The sequence below is a fragment of the Scylla paramamosain genome, chromosome 20 (genome assembly GCF_035594125.1).
Source record: "Scylla paramamosain isolate STU-SP2022 chromosome 20, ASM3559412v1, whole genome shotgun sequence".
NCBI classification, from domain to species: Eukaryota; Metazoa; Arthropoda; class Malacostraca; order Decapoda; family Portunidae; genus Scylla; species Scylla paramamosain.
In genome coordinates, this window is record NC_087170.1 from 10,096,495 (window position 1) to 10,101,494 (window position 5,000).

The window sequence follows — 5,000 nt, forward strand, 5'->3', positions numbered from 1 at the left end:
GTGATGATAGTGACGGTGATGGTGACGATGATGCTTTTCACACTGTCTATCTGAATCATCATCTTTCCAAGGTTGTCTGCTTTTGCATCTTTTTTTCTTTCCTTTTTTATCATTATCATTCGCACGTTTCCTCTTCATGGTGCATTCCTGTGTGTGTGTGTGTGTGTGTGTGTGTGTGTGTGTGTGTGTGTGTGTGTTTCAGCGGGTGTGGATTCTCATAAAACACACACACACACACACACACACACACACACACACACACACACACACACACACACACACACACACACACACACCATGACACAATTAATTCTTGAGTGTAGTAAGTACATCCACCCACCCACCTTGCGTCCCACCCTTCACCTGCACGTGTCACCTTGTCATGCGCACGTGGCGGTGTCCCCGTGCAGCAGCCGTCCCTGGCCACTCATGTCACTTTACCAAGCATATCCATGTCTCACCCTTAATGGGATGGGGGTCATGCACTCACCTGTGACTCACCTGGTGTTTTTAAGTGTATTTTCCGTGTGTTTCATCATGCCTACTTTCTCTTCAGGGTATTGGTGGTGGTGATCTTACCTTACCTTACCTTACCTTACCTTACCTTACCTAACCTTACCTTACCTTACCTTACCTTACCTTACCTTACCTAACCTTACCTTTTTCTTCTTTTCTTTTTTCATTTAATTCTATTTCCTTTTCTGGCCTTACCTTACCCAGTCTTACCTTATCTTACCTAAGCTTACCATGCGTAATCTTACCTTACCCTTCCTAATCTTACCTTACCTTACCTTACGTTACCTTACCCTACCATTCCTTACTTTACTTAATCCTACCTTATCGGACCTTAACTTACATTACCTTACCTTAGCTTAGTTAATCTGACTTAATATTATCTTACTCTACCTTAACCTAACCTTACCAAACCTTAACCTAACCTAACCTAACCTAACTCTACCTTAACCTAACCTAACCTAACCTTACCTAACCTTACTTAATATTGTCTTACCCTGCTGTGTGTTCTGTAGCTTCCATCATACATACCCTTCAGAATATTGGTGGAGGTATTTTGAAAGATCAGATGCTTTATCCTCATCTCACAGTTTCTAGAGGAAGATTGTAAGGGATTTCAGAGGCGTTTTCTGTGATTCTGATAGTTTTACAAGGACGCTGTATCATTCACGGGGAAACACACACACACACACACACACACACACACACACACACACACACGCACATGCACACACACGAGAATCTGTCTTATCATTTGCGTGGTCTTTGGTGGTGGTCGTGATGAGGGAACAAAGCGTTACAATACCAGCCTTGTTGCTTGTCGTCGTGTAGAGGTCTGCTTGTTTTTGTTGGGGTCTTAGATGTGATTTAGCTCCAATATCACTTCTCTTGTAATGTTTTGTGCTATTTTTGGTGTCTTGTCTTCCAGCTGTTGCCATTGTTGGTTTTCTGGTATTTTTGATATTTTTGGTATGTGGTGTTTTAATTCCGTCAGTCAGTCAGCTGATTTAATGTAACTTATTAATGTGTAAACTAACCTTAACTTTCCGTACGTTATACTGATGCACCTTACCTCATCTTACTTATCCTTAGGTATCCTTACCGTACCTTACCCTGCTGTACCTTAACTTAGTTTACCTTAATTTGCTTCAGCTACCTTACTTTTCCTTTCCAAATTTAATATTATTTCACCTCGCCTCTCCTAACCTAGCTTAACCTAACAATCTGACCAAACCTAACCTAATTTAAGCTAACCTAATCTAACATAACCTAACCTAATCTAACCTAACCTAATCTAACCTAACCTAACCTAACCAAATCTAACCTAACCTAACCTAACCTAACCTAACCTAACCTAACCTAACCTAACCTAATCTAACCTAACCTAACCTAACCAAATCTAACCTAACCAAACCTAACCTAACCTAACCTAAGTTCAATTAGCCTATCTTTACTTCATCTTACCTTACCTAACCTAACCTAACCTTACCCTATCTAACCTATCCTAACCTTAATTTACCTCACCTCACCTCACATCACATCACATCACATCACATCACATCACATCACATAGGCACGTGTATCCTACCTGCACCACTGCCTCTCTGACCCTTCACACCTGTTACCTGGCCGTGCGCATAACTGTCCTCACCTCACCTGGGCCTTGCTTAGCTACCTGGACTCACCTGTGTACCAGTCTTACCTGGTGGTCTTACATGCTCTTACCTTTATCATTCACCACCTCACCTGGCCTCTCTCTCTCTCTCTCTCTCTCTCTCTCTCTCTCTCTCTCTCTCTCTCTCTCTCTCTCTCTCTCTCTCTCTCTCTCTCTCTCTCTCTCTCTCTCTCTCTCTGTATCTATCTATCTATCTACGGTATTTCTTTGTTTCCTCCTACTTCCTCTTTCCTCTCCCTTCCTCCACTCCCATCTCCTCTCCCTTCACTTCTTGTTTGTCGGTAATTTTAGTGCATTCCCTGTTGTTCCTCACCCGCCCTCTCCCCCTCTCCCTCTCCCTCTTCCTCTCCCTCCTACGCAAGGCCACGTGCCACCCATGCTTGCTCTCACCTCCCTCCATCTCGCCCCTTTTCCTCTCCCTCTTATCTCATTTCTTCTTATCTCTTTCTCATTGGTACTTCATTTTGTCTTGTTCCCTTAATTTTTCTTCCACATTTTCTCTCCTATCCCTCGTTCATTCTCTTTCCTCAACTCTCTTAGTCTTACTCATCTCTCTCTCTCTCTCTCTCTCTCTCTCTCTCTCTCTCTCTCTCTCTCTCTCTCTCTCTCTCTCTCTCTCTCTCTCTCATATGTATCTCTTTATCATCATCTACCTCTTCCTTATCTGTTTCTTTCTCATCTCTCCTTTTCTCATTTTCTCCTTATCCTCCCTCACTTTACTCCCCCTCACTGCCCCTCCCCCTACTGTGCCTCATGCATACCCTCTTTCCAGGAACTACCCCCCTCTCTCCTCCCTCCCCTTCTCACCCCTTCCCTGTTACTCATACCTCCCGCAACCTCTCCCTCTGTCTCCCCTTCCTTCCCTCTCCCTCTCTCCCCATCCCTCCTCCCTCCCTCTCTCCCCCTTCTTTCTCACGTGCCCAGGAAGCATGCCACACCCCTTCCCCCTTTCCCCCCATTTCTCGTTAACAGGTTTATGCACGCGGGGGAGTGTGGGAGAAGGGGTGGAGTTGCGTCATGTTGTGAGAGAGAGAGAGAGAGAGAGAGAGAGAGAGAGAGAGAGAGAGAGAGAGAGAGAGAGAGAGAATTATAAAGATGGTAAGAAGATTGAAAACTTTATCATTATTGGTTGTGTACCCTATGACTCTCTCTCTCTCTCTCTCTCTCTCTCTCTCTCTCTCTCTCTCTCTCTCTCTCTCTCTCTCTCTCTCTCTCTCTCTCTGCGGTGCCTGACAGAGAGAGAGAGAGAGAGAGAGAGAGAGAGAGAGAGAGAGAGAGAGAAGTACGTCTGAGAAGTGTGTGTGTGTGTGTGTGTGTGTGTCAGTTTCATTACGTTACGTACAGTAAACTTTGCTGTTGATGGTGATGGTGGTGAAGGGGCGGAGGACGAAGTAGTAGATGAGGAGGAGGTGGTGGTGGTGGTAAGAGAATATTGTGGTTAAAAAGTACAGGAGGAGGAGGAGGAGGACGTGGTGGTATTGGTGGCGATGTTCGTTCGTATAGCGGTGAGCGAAGTGCTGCCGCGCGCTACCACACACACACAGACAGGCAGCCAGTCAGTCAGTCCTTTAGTGCGCGTTTAGCAGTGGTGGCGAAAGGACGTGCGTGGTGGTGGCCTTCCCCTGGCGCAGTGTGTATGTCCATCCCTGTCCTGGCCACGCGAGGCGAGGCGTGGTGGAGAGGGCGGCCTGGCTTGGAGTACGGCGGCGGGAGACTGTTGAAGCGTCGCGTGGTGTTTTGTCACATTAGCGTGGGTGTCCTTCGCTTATGTGCTAGGTATCGACCAGTCCAGAGTCCAGTGAACTCCACACACTCATCCTCAGCCGCCACCACCACCAAACTCTGGCGGTGCACGCGGCTCTGTTGACCTGCGTCAGGCTGGTGTGGTGGGCTGCGCGTGTTGGCAAAAGCAGGACCGTCTGTGGGTAGTGAGCGAGCGAGTGTCTGAAAACAAAAGGGACTGGTGGATTTTACAAATACCAATCACAATCTGTCTAAAGTTCCACGTGTTTACTGTACACTGTTGATATCCGTTACTCCGCTTGTTACTCATCTCTGCAGCCTCTTCAGTCTGAGTAAGCGAGGGTCGTGTTGACTAGTGATGCACAGGAGATGAGGGTATTGTGTGTACAGCGGAGAGAGACACTGGGTATAGAATGAGGGAGAGTGAGGAGAGGAGAGAGGCAGTTAAGAGGGAGAGAGAAGTATGGGTAGAAGTTTGGAGGGTGAGGAGAGGAGAGGGACACTTGTGGGAGGAAAGGAGAGGGACATTTGTGAGAGGAGGAAGAATGGGGTAGAATTTGGGAGAGGGTTAGTTGTGAGAGGGAAAGAGAGGAGTAATTGTGAGAGGCATGGATGGAATCAGTGAGAGGAGAAGCGAGGGAGTCAGTAAGAGGAAAGAAGGGTGAGAGAGAAGAAAAAGAGAGAAGATGCATGGATAGAATCAGTGAGAGTAGGAGAGGAGGGTGAGGAGAGAGTCTGAGTCTGTGTAAGAGGGAAGAAAACTAAGTGAGTGAGTTAGGGAGGGAGGGAGAGGGAGGAGTTGAGTCACGGAGGAGGGAGAAGAAGAGAGTGAGAGACAAAAAGACAGAGAGAAAGAGTGAGAGAGAGCGGGGGTGTGTGAGCCAGACAAAATACGTGAGAGGAGGGAAAACAGAGAGAGAGAGAGAGAGAGAGAGAGAGAGAGAGAGAGAGAGAGAGAGAGAGAGAGAGAGAGAGAGAGAGAGAGAAAGAACAAACCACACAAGCCAGCCAGCCAGCCAGTCAGTCGCCTCGAACTAAGCTCACACACAAATAGGACAACGTTGGTCAA

General features: G+C 46.9%; 1 protein-coding gene across 4 annotated transcripts in view; it reads left to right on the top strand.

The window, feature by feature from the left end:
- Window positions 1-5,000, top strand: part of LOC135110281 (protein pellino-like) — a 59,293-nt gene that overhangs the window by 15,283 nt on the left and 39,010 nt on the right. The window contains exon 1 of one of the 4 annotated variants that reach the window (XM_064022444.1): window positions 3,707-3,822. The exons of 1 other annotated variant lie outside the window; for it this stretch is intronic. The gene's annotated coding sequence lies outside the window, so the exon portion shown is untranslated. Of the gene's footprint in view, window positions 1-3,706; window positions 3,823-3,921; window positions 3,939-5,000 lie in introns of those variants that run through there. 2 more of the 4 variants (XM_064022445.1, XM_064022447.1) reach the window with 2 other exon arrangements.